Source organism: Gopherus evgoodei, chromosome 1 (genome assembly GCF_007399415.2).
Source record: "Gopherus evgoodei ecotype Sinaloan lineage chromosome 1, rGopEvg1_v1.p, whole genome shotgun sequence".
Lineage (NCBI taxonomy): Eukaryota > Metazoa > Chordata > Testudines > Testudinidae > Gopherus > Gopherus evgoodei.
The window spans coordinates 154608152-154626898 of record NC_044322.1 but is presented as its reverse complement, the minus strand read 5'-3'; the positions used below and the strand labels follow the sequence as shown (position 1 = coordinate 154626898).

Below are 18747 nucleotides of genomic sequence, written 5' to 3'. Positions count from 1 at the left end.
GTTTCTTAGTAGGCCAAGTTCTTAAAAATGCGTTATTTGCCAAGGTCGTTATCTGACATCATTGCTATCTTGAGAGGTTGTTATCTTGGGGAATTTATGTGCTAAAGATTTTTATTATTATGTCATAATTTTTTCAAAAGTCAATTTCAATTAAATACATCTTTTAAAATGTTGATTTTTTTTTGTTTTAGAAATCTAAATCTTTTATGTGGTTTGGTATAATTTGAATTATCATTATGTTAAATTTGCAGTATCCTAAGAAAACATTTAATTTGTTCATATCTGTTTCATAGTTGCAGGTCAAAGTGAAGATAAAAAGACAAAAAAACAATTTTTCCATTCAAAGGCATCAAAAATTAACCAATATGGAGAACATACCAAGACTATACCAATATGTCAGCTGAATCTTCAAGTGGTGTAACTACATCTGAACAGCCGAAAGCACAAATACTGCTATTTACTGAAGAAACAATGTCTCCACAACCTCAAGGCAGTTCCCGATGTTTGTCAGTCAAAGTTTTCCCATTTATTGAAGTTACAGAAGATGATTACTTGTGCACCTCTTGCAAAAAGGCTTATAAAGAAGAAAAGCTTCCCACTGCTACAACTGATAAAACAGGAGGAGCTTGGTTTGCGAGACCAATCACCAAATTAATGCTGACAAACTACATGAAAAGGATACAAAATACCAAGCCTCTGGATTGCATCAACATGCAGAAAGCCTTATAAACCAGTCACTGTCAAAGCCAATCTTAAAAACACTTAATAAGGCTGTTAAGAATGCTGGAGACACAACATAGCTTATGCCAAGAGTGGCCAGCCAGTGGCTCCGAAGCCACATGCGGCTCTCCCAAAGTTAATATGCGTCTCCTTGTATAGGCTCCAACTCTGGGGCTGGAGCTACAGGCACCAAATTCCAATCTGCCTGGGGGTGCTCACTGCTCAACCCCTGGCTCTGCCACAGGCCCTGCCCCCACTCCACCCCTTCCCATCCCCTCCCCTGAGCCTGCCGTGCTCTCGCTCCTCTCCCTCTCCCCCAGAGCCTCCTGCATGCCACAAAAGAGCAGAATGGGAGGTGCAGGGAGGGAGGGGGAGGTGCTGGGAGCGAGGGGGGGTGGGGTTGATGGGGGGCTGCTGACATATTACTGTGGCTCTTTGACAATGTACATTGGTAAATTCTGGCTCCTTCTCAGGCTCAGGTTGGCCACCCCTGGTTTATGCGAACAAACATGGCTATCACATCATTCTTTCTGTTTAAGCAAGAGATTCAACACACTACAAACTAGGGACCAATGTTAAGTGCATTGCCACTTGTTAATCATGAAGTTGGACACTGGTTCTGACCAAGACTGGCAAATGCTCACTATCCTTCTGCAAGAAACTTAACTGACTGGTTAGAAGCACACAGTGCAACAGTGAAAGACTCAGCAGTGGAAAAAGCGAAGAACTTTCTCACCACATTCAGAAAATGTGCATACATGACTCATGAATGCACCAATGCAAATAGGCATCAAGTATTAAGTCTTTATGGATGTTATCTTGATGTCAGTGGTAGGCTAGTAGATGCATTCTAGATGTTCAGGTTATAGAAGCCACATAAGCTACATCTGTGACAACTTAGAAGACTTAAATGCTTGTAAATTGAACCCCAAAGAGATGGCTGGTTGTACAGTTGATGGAGCTACAAACTTCTCTGGAAGACATAGTGGAGTACAAGTTTTGCTCAGAGAAAAGGATAACCCTAATCGCTCCTGTACACACTGCAGAGGCCATCTACTCCAGCTACTGCTACTATGGGCTGCAGAATCTTCATGAGACATTTAAAAAAGCCGTTCATTTAATGTCTTCATTGTATTTTATTTATTTATTTATTTATTTATTTGCAAGAGTTCAAAAAGACTGATGTCTTGGAAAAAAATAGAAGATACAGTGGGACTGAAGTTCAAATTAGTCCAACCTGGGAAAACCTGCCGGCTTTCTCATGAGCAATCCTTGGCTGTTGTCTTAAAATTATTGCAACCATTATTACTGGCTTTGGAAAGCATCTGCTGAGATGGGATGGATCTAAATAGTGAGGCTGGTACTTTTGCTGCTACATTCAGAGAAGATAATCGCCATTCTCTCTCTTGTAAATCTACTGTTGAAATCACTTGGGTGGTTAAATAAAGCCATCCAGGCATCTGTTACAACAGTAGTAGATCTTTGTCCAGCAATAGAATCTACGCTTTGATCAATCAGAGAGATATCTGTTAAGAACATACTGGAAGAAGCAAAGATTTCAGTCCAAAAGTTGACTAATTAAAGTACTTACATTGACTCCTTAAGTGAAGAGGACAAGAAGTATTTGTTAAGCCATCTGAAAAAGTACACAGACTTGATTCTTACAAATCTACAACAGCGACTTCTGGATTCTGCTCAATCTGTACGTAGCTTTTACAGATGCCTGCCTTATAAAACACTGACAGTTGAGTGGAGAATTTGAACACAGAGTGGAATATCATATGACAAATGAATGAAGATTTTACTTCAACTTCTTTTTTATCATAACTAGTGGCTTGACCCGATCTTTGTGCTATGTTTCCTGGGATGAAAGAAGTAGGAATTCATTCCTTGCTACTCCCAACAGCTACAGGTGAGTGTTCTTTTTCTCATTGAATAGAATTTTATGTTCTGACAGAAGTCGCCTACTGCCTGGTCATGTGACTGAACTAAAGAGCATATCAGTTGAAGGACTGGAAGGACTGGACATATGAGAAGCCACCGAAGATGAATGCATTGCATTGAGAAGTTCATAAACAGAGTTGTGCAAAATTGCAACAAGAAGCCAAGAAGGCTGTAGATGTATGGCTTCATACAAGACGTGAGTAGCCAACTTTAATTTATGTGATGATTTTAAAACATGAGTATTCTGTCAAACATTTTGTCTTCGGTTTTTTCTATGGTGACATACAGCCTACCTTCACCCTCACCGTTTCACCCTGGGCCCTCAGCCCCCTGTAAATTCAAACAGCCTTCCCCCCCACCTTCAATACCTGGGGAAAACACTGGACCCAGGACATACTGAGGCTTTGGCTCTGCAGTGATAGCTGTGCAATAGGCTTCTGTGCCTAATTGATGCTCTGGTGACTTCAGTGAGGCACCATGCTGCCACAGGAGACATGCCCTGGGTTTGAATCAGAGTTGTGTAGTCAAGGAGGCTGGTTGTCTGTAGGATTCTTGCCTCATTTGTTGCAGTAGTTGGAAGGTGCGTAGTGAGTGAGATGGGATCACAGGAAGAGAAGGAGGGTCTCATGGTTAAGGCAATTCAATACTGCCCTGGAGAACTGGATTCTATCCCTATCTGTGTCACAGAGTTGCTGTGTGATGCAGGGCAAGTCACTTACACCAGACCTTTCATAGGTGGCCACTAATTGTGTGTTCCGGATCTGCAAAAGTGTTGTTCACTCACAGCTGCAATTGAAATCTATGGGAGCTGTGCTTTGAACATTTAAATGCTGTATATTGCTAAGTGCTCTGACAAGTCAGGCCCTCAATTCAAACACCCCAAATTAGTGGACATCTGATGTTAATCTCTGTCTCTCAGAATAACAATATCACTTCACAGAGGTGTTGTGACAATAAATTATTGATGTTTTTGAAGACCTGATATACCACAGTGATGAGCACCATAGACATTTCCAGAAGGAAGTTAATAATTCTGTCTTCACAGCAGCATTTGAACAGTGTGCAGTAAACATGCCCTGGGGCCACCCATTGAACAATGAGGATAAAACAAAATATTGAATCACAGCTTGTTCAGTGAGCCCCATCCATCCTGGGCACTGAATGAGGAAAGAGTCTGGTGGAAAAAATAGTACATGATCACGTAACTAACAATTGTATACTAGTACATATGCATAAGTGGGTTGAATATGCAACCTTAATTCTGGCATGTCCTAATTTTTGAGTGCTTGACTTTGCAACTGTAATGTTCTTTTAATATAGGAGTGTGGGGGTGTGTAAAGGAATGATAAGAGTACTTTATCTGGATAAGAAAGTATGTTTCTTGCACTGAGGAGCTTGTAATATAAATTAGACAACCATAGGACAATGGCTCAAGAAAGGGGTGATAATGAGCATAGGGTAGGAAGGATGGCTTAATGAGCTGACTTTTGAGGAGTGCTACAAATCAGCAAGAGGGTGCTTGGGGGATGAGAATAGGTGTTCCAAGTGTAAGGGGCAACGTGGAAGGAAGCACAAGGTAAAATAAAGTTGTGATCAGGGGACAGGGGTATGTTAGGCAAAAGTAGTACTTTTGCATTTAATCTAAATCAAGGATCCCACATTGCTGTTATGTGAGTGTGGTGGTGGGGGAAATGTTGTCTCAGTGTAAGCAGGGGAATGGTCCCACTATTGTGGGGAACTTTCCTGACTTCTGCACTACCCCGGTGAAGTGGGCTAGCGAAATGATCTGAGTCCTTGCTCCCACTTCCTTTTCCCAGAGGCTTCCCTGCCCTAGAGGACTCCCCTTGCACTCTCCTGTCTGGCAGAGTCCTTGCAGCCTGAACAAGGCTGGGCCCAGGATTCCTGGGGGGCTCAACTCCCAACCTTGCTGTGGTCACCTGGGACAGGGGCTAGGTGTCCCCACTCCGGGATGCTCTCTCTGCACTGGATGCTTTCCTGACCCGCCGATCATTACATACAGTTCAAAGCAAATACAAGTTGTTTAATTTAAATTAATTTAAAAAAAGAATAAGGAAAAATGAGAAAGGTTAAAGGGAAACACATTACCCTGCTCTGTGGGAGGGAACATTACAAACAGTGTCTCTGGACATCAGGGCACTTCATAGTCTGTTCCTTATAGATCCCAGGTCTCCTCCTCAGGCCCTGGCTGTACTGCAGGGATGCCCCGGGTTGGACACTTGTAATAGTGGTGGCCACACACCTCCGGGCTTTGGATGGTGGGACCGTTCTTCACAGCATCAGCCCCGCATTGGGTTAAGATCCCCCTCCCAGCCTGGCCTGCAAGGACCCTTGGCTGGGGGTATCTTTCCGCACTGGGCCCTTTGCCCAAGGTCCCCCCTTGGCTGGCCCCAGTTGCTCACCACACCTGGCTCTGTGGCTGCGGCTCTGCTCCCAGCAAAGGATCTGTTGTCTCCCTGGGCCGTGTCTCTGGTTCTGTTCCCAACTCTGACCTACTTCCTGAGCTGCTTTTCTGGCTCCCCTGGATCTGGCATGGCTCTGCTCCCCAGCTCAGCTTGGGCCCCTGCTTTCTCCTTAGCTCGGCCCCACTCTGTCTGAGTCAGGCAATTCCAGCTCCCATGGAAGATGGGACCCCCCTGACCTCCTGACTCCCTGATTAGCCTGCCCGTCCTGTCAATCAGGCTCAGAGGCCGAGGCTTACCTGGAACATTGGCCTCTCCCCAATCTTTTAGTACTGGGAGCTAGCCAACTAAAACACCCCCACTGAATGTTAGTAAGGGGGCAACAGTCCCCCTACATCAAGGATCAGAATGAGGCTGTCATGTAACTTTATCACTTTTGTCTTTGTCGTATATCTACATAACTTGTCAGCTTTCAATTTTATTAGGCATCTCACAACACTTGATGTTTTTCTTAAAGCCCAAGCTCCTGAAGTTATGTTAATACATAAAAATCTCAGCCTGAAGAAGAACTCTGTGTGGTTCAAAAGTTTGCCTCTCTCAGCAACAGAAGTTGTCCAATAAAAGATATTGCCTCACCCACCTTATCTCTCTTACAGCCTGGGACCAACATGGCTACCACAACAGGGCAAACAAATCTCAGCTTTCACTTAAAAAAAATAAAAGGTTTCAGGCCCTTATGGTTGCAGAGCAAACCTTGAAAATGTGAACCCTGGAGCTTAAAACCCAACAGGAAAATAAAAAGAACCCGAGTTGTTGGTTTTTAAAACATCTCATGACTATTATTCCACCTTCCTGATTTTTTGGGGCCTGGTTAATGATGTTTTCGGTGGTTAACTTTGGCAATTCTGTAACTTGCTATCCTTCTTCTGGAAGCAAGAAAGAGAACAAGGGCCTGTAGCTGGCAGTTCTGGCCTCTTTTATGTTGTTTGTCCTGTTTTGTTGTTTGGGTGTGTTTTCCTCCACAAATCACAACAGGAAAATAGTTTGTAAAAGAGCTTTCTGTCCCACTCGCTGTGTCTTGCTCTTGTGTTCTCATTTGCTCTCATCTGTATTTGTTTCTTCCATGGGAAAATAGCAGAAACTCTGCTATGAAATTGAACTTTTGCTAAACCTTTACACCACTTTGCTCTGCCCAGTGGGAGTCTGTTTCTCAGGAAAGCCCAGTATAGGAGAGTAATACCATAAATGTACAGAGTGGGAGAACTCTGACCTTTTTCTCTGGGATCTTGGTTAAGATCCAAGTTGTGCTTCTATGAGAGTGAATTTTTTCTCCTGTATTCAGTCTCTTGTGGCAAAACCTCCATGTCTTAAATTTGTCTGATGAAACAGACTATACTGCAATTTGCTGCTTAGGGCAGGCCAAAAATGAGGTAACATGGACATTGTCTCTATAAGGATTTGTTTTCTAAAATCTCCTGCCGTTGTACTACTGTTTCAGTTCTGCTACTGGTAGTAAGAGCCATAGGTGCCGACTCCATAGGTGCTGTGGGGCTGGAGCACCTATGGGGAAAATATAGTGGGTGCTCCACGTCCACCAGTGGGCCCCACCAATCAGCGCCTCCCCTTCCCTCCCAGCGTCCCAGATCCCACTTGCCACAACTGGCTGTTCAGTGGGGGGCAGGAGGTGGGGGCGGAATGGGGCAGGAAGAGGTGGGGTGGGAAAGAGGCAGAGCAGGGGTGAGAGCTTGGGGGAAGAGGTGGAGTTTGGGCGGGGTCTGAGGCAGAGCTGGGGTCAAGCACCCCCTGAGAACTCAGAAAGTCAGCACCTCTGGTAAGTGCAGGAGAACTAGTGACCATCAGCATTTGAAGCATCATGTTCTGCAGACTTGCCCCGAGCTGGATTAGATACCGTAACTCCTCACTTAACGTTGTAGTTATGTTCCTAAAAAATGCGACTTTAAGTGAAATGATGTTAAGCAAATCCAATTTCCCCATAAGAATTAATGTAAATGGGGGGGTTAGGTTCCAGGGAAATTTTTTTCACCAGACAAAAGACTATTTATATACGCCTGCACACACACACAGTATAAGTTTTAAACAAATAATTTAATACTGTACACAGCAATGATGACTGTGAAGCTTGATTGAGGTGGTGAAGTCAGAGGGTGGGATATTTCCCAGGGAATGCCTTACTGCTAAATGATGAACTAGCACTCGGCTGAGCCCTCAAGGGTTAACAGGTTGTTAATGTAGCCTCAGACTCTACAAGGCAGCACAAATGGAGGGAGGGGAGACAGCATGGCAGACAGATATGCACTCCCTGTGTCCAAGAGAGGGAGAGAGAGATGCGCATTGCCCCCTTAAGTACACTGACCCCACTCTAAGTACATTGCCTTTTTAAGTAGATCAGCAAGCTGAGACAGCAGCTGCTATCAGCAAGCTCCCTCCATCGTGTGTCCCCCTTGCTCTATGGAGGTGGGGTAAGTGAGGTGTGGGAACAGGGGGAGGGTACACCCTGACATTAGCCCCCCCCTTGCCCCTCCTTGCACAGCAAGCAGGAAGCTCCTGGGAACAGCTCCAAGGCAGAGGGCAGGAGCAGCACATGGCAGTGTGGGGAGGGACAGCTGAACAGCTGGCAATTGGTAGCCTGCTGGGCAGCTGCCGCATAGGGTGACCAGACAGCAAATATGAAAAATCGGGACAGGGGGTTGGGGGGTAATAGGAGCCTATATAAGAAAAAGACCCAAATATCAGGACTGTCCGTATAAAATCGGGACATCTGGTCACCCTACTGCAGCACAGGGAAATTAGAGGAACAGGGAACTGATGGGGGGCTGCTCGCCCACCCTGGTTCCAAACCCCCACCAGCCAGCTGCAACGGGCTGCTCTTTCTGCCAGCAGTGGACAAAGCAGGTGGCTGCCAAACAACGTTATAAGGGAGCATTGTGCAACTTTAAATGAGCATTGTCTCTAATTGATCAACAACATAACAAAGAAACAACATTAACAGGGATGACTTTAAATGAGGAGTTACTGTAATGTGGTGCTTAAAATGCCGCAGCTGTCTGGAACCCTGTCTCCACTAGCATTGTCATCAGTGAAGATAAAATGATGGTAGTGCAGTGATGGTTCATAAGAAAAACCTTAGGGCTTGTCTACACTGAAAGTGCTGCAGCAGTGCAGCTGCACCACTGTAGCACTTAGTGAAGATTCTACCTCCTAGCATAGGTACTCCACATCCCTGAGAGGCAGTAGCTATGACAACAGAAGCCCTCCCCTTGACATAGCATTTGCTATACCGGGAGTTAGGTAGGTATAGCTGTATTGATCAGGGGTGTGGACCCCAGAGTGACATATTTATACGGACCTAAATTTGTAGTGTAGGCCACAGCTTAGTGTACAAGGCCCAGGAGTTTAAGTGACTTGCTAAAAACCACTAGCCAACTGATGACAAGCATGTTAGCAAGTGGTGCAGCTGTACTGCTACTAACTGTGGTGCAACTGTAAGTATAGATAGGCCTAAACTGTATTTAGCATTATAGGCTCAATCACAGTTTCTGAAATGGTTCTGAACATAGTGGGGTCCCATCTATACTTGCACTTATCTGTTTTCAGCGCTGCATCAGCTTTGCCTGTTGTGAGAAGTGGATAGATTTCCTAAAGTAGACTTAGCACAGCTAGTGACAGAATCCAGAGGCCTTATTCTGCTGCCACAGTGGTGAAAGTGTTGGACAATAGAAGGAGTCCCGACTCCTAATTCCCTGCTCTAACCACTGGACAACACTTCACCTATTTAACAACCCCTATTAACTATTCCACACAGGGAATAATGATTTCCTGTTGCCAGACCCTAATTGTAAACACCAGTCCAAAAGTCCATTTAATGAGATATACTATTAGGACTTACAGCACATAGAGAACTTACCTAGAATCTGCAGAAAGAATAAATATGGAATTTTAAAATGAAACAGGAAACACTCAGCGTGGATTTCTATGCTGCTTCCTCTGTTGTTCCTGACATTTTTGATGCACTAATGGAATGTGTGCTTCCAGTAGTGAGGGCTGACAACTCGTTTCCTACTGTGTCAAGAGACTGGGCAAGTTCCAGAGCCTTGCTCTATTATTAGCCTTCAGACTGCTGACATACAGAGAGCCTCATCAGAAGGACTATCATTTGGAGGCATGTGTGCCTGCTTTAGGGATTTACAGTATTTACAATATGACAGACAGGTCCAGTATGAAAAGTTGTCAGCCCTGCCATTGAACTGCCTGTGTTTCTAGGGATCCTGTCCTTGTTTGCAGCTTCTTTATGTGAGCAGGAACAGGGTCGGCTCCATGCACCAGTGAAGGAAGCAAGTGCTTGGGGCGGCCAATGGAAAGGGGCGGCACATCCGGGTCTTTGGCAGCAATTCAGCGGCGGATCCCTCAGCCCCTCTCAGAGGGAAGGACCTGCCACCAAATTGCCACCGAAGAATGAAGAATGAAGCGGAGCGGTAGAGGTGCTGCCGAAGTGCTGCCAATCACAGCTTTATCTTCTTTTTTTTTTTTTTCTGCTTTGCCGCTTGGGGCGGCAAAAAAGCTGGAGCTGGCCCTGATCAGGAACAGTCTCATTTCTGTTGGCAAACCTGCGCTTCTAGACTGAGCTAATAAAAGACAGCTCAAATAACTGCCAAAGGCCTCAGATAAACATATTACTGGGCTAGCACCAACTACTTCAGAGCTGAGTGCCTTGGACACCGGTGTGTTAAGTTAACTCAGGTGATCTCCTACCTAAACAGCAGGCAGATGCTTTCAGCACCTTTGAAGGAAGGGAGGGAGGTACACACTGTGCTTTTACTCCTTTCCCAGCCAGCCCATAAGTGGCTTTTGAATCTTGGAGACTACTAGCCTTCTCATCTGAACTACATTGAGAGCCACCATTCATACAGGAAAAGTCTCTAATTTTCAGGATCAGCTGCTATACACATAGACATTAATAAAGATTCTGTACATTAGTCAAATATAGAAATGGCGGGGGTATTATCTTAGTCTGACCACTGGTGCCCCATGTTTATTACCCATCCCCCACACAATGTTTTATTATTTGTTTATATTATGGTAGAATCTAGAAGCCCCAACTAAGATCAGAGCCCCATTGTCTGAACACTTTGCATACCAGTAGTAAGCTACAGTGCCTGCCTTCAAGGGTTTACAGTCTAACTAGACAAGGCAGATAAACTGAGGAGAGGTGCCTCAGCAAGGGGCAGAGACTTGCCCAAGATCACACAGGAAGTCAGTGGCAGTCAGGACTTGAACCTTGGGATCTTGACTCCAACCCCAGGACCCTCCCCTAGCCACTAGACCTCATGCTTCTTTTTCCTCATTAATCTCACTTGAATGATTGTCTTTGAAGTTTAGAAAAGTATTTTAAATTTTTTTCCACCTTCTAATAATTTTGGGGTGTAGTGCATCATCCTGGTGGTTATTAATAACAATTAAAAATAGGATTTTTTTTATTTATTATGTATGTATAAGAAATAACTCCATTTTATCTAGCTAAAGATTCACAGCTTCAAAGTCATGAAAGTTCCAATCCAGAGTAATTACCATCTTTGAATGAAGTAGACCTGTTTATACTCAGTTTTTGTACTAGTATAACTATGTTGTTAGAGGTCTGATTTAAAAAAAAAAAGGATATAAGCATACCAGTACAACCCCAAGTGTGGGCAGTTATACTGGCTGTTCTCAGATCCCACACAGAGATAAGTTCTACTGTTATAACTGTGTCCACACCTGAGGAGTTGTACTTCCTTTAACTATGCTGGTATAGTTAAAGGCATACAAGTAGAGTGTGTAGAAGGCAGTGATAATAATGAATTAAATTAAAAAAATACATTTTCCTGTGTTTCTGCTGTAATAGGGATAAAAGAGATGGTGAAATAAAAGGGAGAAACCTTCAATTACAGTAGGCAGGTCTTTTTCACCTGCACCAAGGGTCTGTCATCTGTGACCTGTGAAGTGTCTATCTGGCCCACTCCTCCCACCTATGTAGGTGTGTCTGCAGGGAAAGAAGAGGAGAGAAACAAAGCTCTTTGAAAACACAAACAGTTTATTTGGGAATAGCAACAAAGATAGAAAAGGGGAAAACTATTAACCATTAAAAGATAACAAACAGTTGTGGTTGCCCCATGGGTATTAAACTCGGGCCCCAAATATCCCTCCCCTGGTAACAAAGTAAAATAAAGGAAACAAAAATTTTCCAATACTCTACTCTGTCAGAGGCTTCTGGGCAGATGATGAGAAAATGCTGTTTCTTTCATAGCTGGTGTTCAGAGGGCCCCAGACCTCAAATTGCCTGATGACCGATTTTGGACCGAGGCGAGAAAAACACAGGATCAGACTGGATCTGGACCCAGGTAAGTTGGTGACTCTGGCTGTGCAGGATACTGGACAGATAAGTTCGATTAGATGGTATATGGCTGCCCTCCTTGACAATGCTGGTCTCGGTCTATTGCCATGCAAAGGAACCGCACTCGATTGCCTCTCAGATGGACAGCGACAGCTAACAGTCATGGAATCCTTTTTACAAGCACCAGGGCACCACAGTTCCCCAGTGACTCGGGCTGGAACTCAATTTCACACGAGAGTCTGTCAGCTTTTTCCGCCTTTAGGGCAAAGCGTGTGAAAATGTCCAAGAGGACATAACTTAACCCCAATATTGAACAATTGTCATAACTATTAATACAAACAGTACTAAAACATCATAGAGTACATAACCCACAAGTTTTCATCCAACGTTGCCTGGAAAGTAATTCAGTTTTCTATGTGATGCATGCTAATCTTAGCTGAATTAAAATATAATGAACAAACCATTTCAAAACATTTTTGATGAGTTTAGTAAACAAGCCCTGAGGAACAGGCAAAGCAAATATGGCTTGTGTAGGCAGAGACAAGAAACAGTTCCACGTTCCTTGATTAGACATTTTAAATTGGTTTCGCTATGTACAAAGCACTCTTCTAGCGCCATCTTATGGTCTGCAATAGAGCTGCATTCTCTGCAGATTGACATACCCCTCTGCAGTCCCCCACAAAGGTTAAGTTAAACCAAAACAATCCAGAGAAGCATTTCACCGTATTAGTTATCCTTCCCTGTCCGGTTCCAGTTCTGTCCCACTACAGCTTTTTCTATTGTGTACAGTAAATATTGGCCTAGAGCTGCCTAGATAATGACTGAAGCTGAGTCAGAGCTAAGGCAGATGGACATTTGCAGGTAATTTTAGAGAAATCTGCAGGGTTTCCCCTCCCTCCAATCTACAGAATTTCTGTGGGGAATTATAAATTTGTTTCCTATCCTACCTGACCCAGCTCTTATATTTTAATAAGAGGTAAAAGCTTATTCACAACAGTTTATTATTTTATTATAATCTGCCTACATTGATGCTAGACTAAATTTTATAGAAAATCTGCCAAATCTCACAAAATGGTGCATGTTCTGAATGCAATCACTGCAACTGCAAGGGTGAGAGACTTGTCAACACCTGAAGTGCTACAGCAGCACAGCTTCAGGGCTGAGCGGCACAGCTTTAGTGCTTCAGTGTAGACACTGCCTACACCAATGGGAGGAATTCTCCTGTCATAGGGTCACTAGATGTCCTGATTTTATAGGGACAGTCCCAATTTTGGGGTCTTTTTCTTATATAGGCTCCTATTACCCCCCACCCCATCCTGATTTTTCACATTTGCTACCTGGTAATCCACTTCCCCAAGAGGCTGTAGCTAGGTAGATGGAAGAATTCTTCTGTTGACTTATCACTGTCTACATCAAGGATTAGGTCAGTTTAACTGCATCACTCAGGAGTGTGAATTTTTCACACCCTGAGTGATGTAGCTGGGTCAATCTAACACTTAAGTGTAGACCAGGCTAAGGCCAAAATTTTTAAATTTAAATCAGGCTCCAACATCCATAGTTAGGCACCTAAATAAAAGGAGTCTGATTTTTCAAAGTTGTTGAGCACTCCTATTCCCGTGTTTTTTGATGGAAATTGTTTGTATTAAACACTTCTGTAAATCAGCCCACTTGTATTTAGGTATGATCACATTCTGCACTGAGTCTTGCTTGTTATTGATACCTGTTGTGACTGGGAGAACATGCTCAAGTCAAACCAAACTGGTTTGAGAAAGGCAATGTAAGAAGTTAATCAGTTTAGGTTACCAAATTGTGGGTTTTTGGGAGGGGAAGACAATTAAAATGTGTTTCCTGTAATAAATCACAGCAAACTACCCTGGAACAGTCACCTCTTATGTGTGAAGTGCTAGAATTTAAGACTTTACAGACGTCTCTTACCCTTGCAGTTTCAGTGATTACCTTCAAAACATGAACCATACATAGAGTGACCAGATAGCAACTGTGAAAAAACGGGACGGGGGGTAATAGGAGCCTATATAAGAAAAAGTCCCCAAAAATGAGACTGTCCCTTTAAAAACATCTGGACATCTGGTCACCCTAACCATACATAAGCCACCTGAAAACATAGCTCTGTATGAACTGCTCCCATGCATCTCACAAACCTTTGGAAGCGTAAACAGGAATTCAGCTGCAAGCCACTAAAAGGTCTTTCTACCATATAAGGATTTCATCCTACGTAACCAATACTCTATAACTAAGTTTTGGGGCCAGCTGAGTGCACTTTTCCTAGGGACTCACTAAACATAGTTTTATTAGCTGGTTTTCATTTTGTGCTTTCCTTCTGTATTAGATGTGAAGATTGTTAAATTTAGATAACTGTGTTGAGGCACTTTGAAGTGAAAGAAACTGAATTCTAATCTTGGAGGAGACTGCTTGTCTACATCAGAAAGTTGCAGCGCTGGTGAGGGAGTTACAGCGCTGCAACTTTGAAGGTGTACACATCTGCAGGGCATCACCAGCGCTGCAACTCCCTGTTTGCAGCGCAGGCCGTACTCCCGTTTTGTCTCGGGTGTAGAGGATCCAGCGCTGGTGATCCAGCGCTGGTAATCCAATGTAAACACTTACCAGCGCTTTTCTTGACCTCCGTGGAAGGAGGAAGCCTCTGGTAATCAAGCTGATCTCCTTTCCCGGTTTGCTCTCTCGTTCCCGGAACCCCGAGCAAGCAGGTAAGGAGAACCGCTTGCTCGGCGGTTCGGGGAACGAGAGAGCAAACCGGGAAAGGAGACCAGCTTTGCCGCGGTTTGCTCTCTCGTTCCCGGAGCCACCCTGCAAACCGCAGGGAAGGAGAACCGCTTGCTCGGCGGTTCGGGGAACGAGAGAGCAAACCGGGAAAGGAGACCAGCTTTGCCGCGGTTTGCTCTCTCGTTCCCGGAGCCACCCTGCAAACCGCAGGGAAGGAGAACCACTTGCTCGGCGGTTCGGGGAACGAGAGAGCAAACCGGGAAAGGAGACCAGCTTCGGGAAAGGAGACCAGAAGTGGAGGAAGAGATAGTATCTAGTCAAGGGCATCTGGGAAAAGCAATCTTTATCACTGAACAATGCCATAAAGGCGATGACGTGGGTCAGTGTGGGTATGGAAAGAGCCACATGACGTTAAGTGGGGTAGACCTTGATAGTTTTAAAAAGGTCTACAGTTAAGTGGTTTAAACTATTCTAAAGTTTAAGGATTTAGACATGAAGCTTATTGCTGTCTTTAAAAATACATATGAAACTTCAAACAAAAACATGTATCTGTATAAAGACTTAACAGAAACTAAGGCTCATGCACAAACAGTTGTTTTGAAGTAGACAACCCAAGTATTTACTGAAACTACTTGCGAAGGTAAAGAAAAAGTTGCTGGTAATCTGCAACACCTGGAAAAAAGATACTTTTATAACCAATCTACTTCATCAGTTAGGTAATTGACATTTTGGATTGATTAATAATAATGGTGCTATTATTGAAGATATAGAACAAGACATCTAAAACAAATGAGCATAATAAAAATAACGTACTTTTCAGAAGACCCTTGTCCACAGGCACTGTACGTTCATTGCTGTGTATAATTAACTGTATAACAGAGCATCTTTTTAGGACAATTGCTAAGTACAATGTCTTTGTCTTGGAATTACTTTACTGCATGTTCTCATAAAAATCATTAGCTCCTTATGTCCATTCAAAACATAGATAAAACCCAAAGAACTGCCAAGCTATTAGAAAGAAGATAAAAATGTCAGGTGCAGTGTGAAATCAGCACTGACAGACTGTGGTGCCATTGACACCTGTCTTGAAGAAATAAATGAGGTCAGAACAATGGGTCTGAAGGATACAACAGCCTTTCTGTTCCCAAAGAAGATTTATAATTAGCTACAGTAGTTGAGACCCTTCTCAAGCTTTTGCAGGAGCATATTGTGGTGGCGTTTTCAAGAAAAGGCTGCCTAGAAACTAAAATGTGAGAATGCATGGTTAGCCCTATACCTCTGATATGGCTTTGCACTGCCATGCTGGAGTCCTGGGTTTAGCCTTAGTACTAGTTTCTCTCTCTCCCTAATGTGGTGGCTGGGATTAGGAATGCTATAGAGGCAACAGATACAGATCTGTGTACATTGGTGCCCTCTTATAAAGAGGCATGATGGGCTATGAGTGGAGTCCCACCATTCCTTAGTTATAGAAAGTTGGTGTTGTTCAGAAAAGACTAGGGGCTGCAGCATTTCATTGAAGCTGCTTAGATAGCTGGCAAATGAAGTACTGGCCAGCATTGTTTGATATATGAAAATTAGAAATGAGCTTGAAACCAAATCTTGGCTATGAACTTCAGCTCTTTGGATCCAAAATCTGTGTGTGGGCTCAGCCAGTCATTGATGAAATGAGGCTTCTTTCTTCTTATTGTTAGCCTGGGCCCATATTCTCTCAGCAAGGGAGGACCACGGTTTTGTGAGGCTTACATAGGTTTTTATGAAGACTTTAATTACCCATGAACGTTAACTCCCTTATGGATTCCCCTGCTTTGCACCCTGTATCCATCGAAGCTTCTCCTTTCCAAAAACAACAACAACAACAACAACAACAACAAAAAGATAAAGCCTGGATCCACAAAGGGACTTAGGTGCTTAGAAAATGACAGGAACAGCACTGTACTCCACAAAGCCTGAGTTAGACCCCTAGGTTCCTCTACAGTGAATGGTGGGGGGTGGGGTGGGGGGAGTGTTAAAATGAGATCCACAAAAGCCAGAAATCTAGGTGGGGAGCTGCCTAAGCTGGCCAATAGAAGATGCCAATGAGAGGGGTGTGCTAAGCCCATCCCCTCTGACAGAGATAAGTGCCTAAGCCCAGGCTGCAAGGAGGCACTTATCTCTGCTAGAGAGCCACAAAGTGGTGAAAGATAGGTGCGCCTCTGCTGAACTTGCATGCAGGGCCCAGTCTGATAGGGAAGCGCAGATACCACCTAACTCCACACAGAACAGCCAGGGGAGAGGGAAGAAGGCAGCTTTCTTTTTAGCCTGGTGGTTAGAGCACTCACCTAGGATGTGGCAGACCACTGGTTCAAGTCTACCCGGTGTTCTATGGGAAGGTATTTGAATGGGGATCTGCCACCTCTCAGATGACAGCCATAGCCAGGGTGCAACTGGTGCTTCTCAGAGCATAACGGACACTGGCTCCCCTCTGAACAAAACACTGCTCCAACCTCTGCTCCTGTTGGCCATATGACAGAAGTAAAGAACCACAGAGGTCATTTTCTTTTCACATTGAACATAGGGCTTTATCTGAATAAGGAAAACAATATTATGTCTAAAACTGCTCTGTCACTTCCCCTGATTCACTGCAGAGCTTCTGCCTAGAACAGTCCCTTATAAACAAATGCTACATTCCACTATGATGACACGTCAGTTATACTATTTCAAGCTGTACTATGTACAGTTGTTACAGAGGGATATTGTAGTATAATAAACGACAGTACTTTTCCCAAATACCAGAGCTCGGGAAAGTCTTACTTCAGAGGTTTAGGTCACTGCAGTGATTTTTAAAGACCGTTATAATTTTATTTTATCTAGAAGTGATGTGTTCTGAAAGAGTTGGTTTTTATAAAACTTTTGTAATAAATTAAATAATAATATTTTAGAAAGAGGAAGAAGTATTAAAAAGCACTCCCATTTCACAGGCCAGAGCAATAATGTGTCAAGCAGCATCAAAGTATTAAACAATATTGCTTGCATTATTAACACCAAATGACATGGCTTAAGAAACCAGTTAATGACAAGGTTAAAACATGAAGTTATCACACAATATAGTTCTTGAAAGTACTAAAAATTCTATAGGGTGCAATACACAACTTCCCTGAAGCAAATAATTTTCATATAAAGTTACATGGAAATTTAAAGATTTTTTTTCTATCATTTGATAAAATAATTACACTTCATTTTTGTATCATTTCACATGGTCAAAGCACTGAACAAATAGTAACTGATCTACACAGCACCTCTGTCAGGTAGGAAGGTGGAGTATGTATTATTATTGCCATTTTGCAAATGAGGAAACTAAGACGGGGAAGGTTTGGCCATTGACCATGTCAGATCAAGGAGTAGAAATCAGAAATTCCTGGCTCTCATCCCCGAACCCAGTACATTAGATAATTCTCTCATTAGATCATGCTCTTTCTTAATTAGAGGAATATGTTTGCATATGATGCATTCCAGAAACAAGACAAGGAACAGAATGACCCCTGTGTTTGTAAAATAAAGAGGCACTGTCAGCTTCAGAACCATAATTTGAAATAACTGTTTTATGTTTCACTTTATAACTAAAGAAATCAGTGCAAAATTAAAATAAAATCTGTTCGCTAATTTGTCTTTCATTAGCATTACAACAGTTTTTGCTGATACTAATGAGAATTACTCTTTATTTCTACAGTGTTACATATGTGTGTGGGGCTGTACTGCTAAATGCAAGAACATAAAGATCCTGCCCAGGAGAGCTTGGTCTAAAGCAGTGTTTCTCAAATGTGACCACCAGGAGCTTTTCTTGTGGCCACAGCCTCTTGGCTGTGATTGGAGGAGCGAAAGCAAGGCAGCGACCCCTCCTTCTTATGTCTGGATGCACCACCTTGATGTTGGCTGCTGGGGCCACCAGCAGAGGTTGGGCCCTGCCCTCCTTTGGAGACACCCAGGGCACAAAGGTGGAGGAGCAGGCAGCCGGTGGGTTTCCCATCTTCCCAGCAACGGTGGGGACAGGCTTTGGGCTTCAGCCTTGGGTGGCGGGGAGGCAGGATCTGGCTGCGGGGCTTCAGACTCCAGCCCTGGGCTCTGGCTGCGCGGTGGCAGGCCCCACGCTCTGGTTGCAGGGCTTCAGGCTCCAGTGCCCCACCCCCATCTCTTCCAACCCCCTACTTCCTCCCCTTGCCCTCCATCCAGGGCTTAATTTGTCCCCAGGCTTGCCAGGGCTGAGTAAATCTGCTGTGAAAAGTGAAACTTGTATGTTTGTTAATACCACTTTTCACAACAGACTTACTAACTAGCAATAAATAAATTATGATTTGGACATGTATATGTGCATATTTATTTGGTTTTCTAAAGCTAATTAAGTATTTTAGGAAAAAGTGTGAGAGCTCAAGTTGGTGGCCGCACTCTGACGCCACTGAAAAATTTGTCCTGAGAATCCCTGGTCTAAAGTGAAATTGTTATTGTTAGTATTCTGATCACAGCCAGTTCATATCAACGCATATACATTGCCCTGGGAGCCAT

At 43.7% G+C, this 18747-nt stretch overlaps 1 long non-coding RNA gene across 1 annotated transcript; it reads left to right on the top strand.

The window, feature by feature from the left end:
* The first annotated feature begins 2013 nt into the window (after positions 1 to 2013).
* Positions 2014 to 18434, top strand: LOC115657840. The gene is made up of 3 exons (XR_004002071.1): positions 2014 to 2860; positions 11386 to 11479; positions 17918 to 18434. It is a non-coding gene; the product is annotated as an uncharacterized LOC115657840 (long non-coding RNA).
* Positions 18435 to 18747: the final 313 nt, after the last annotated feature.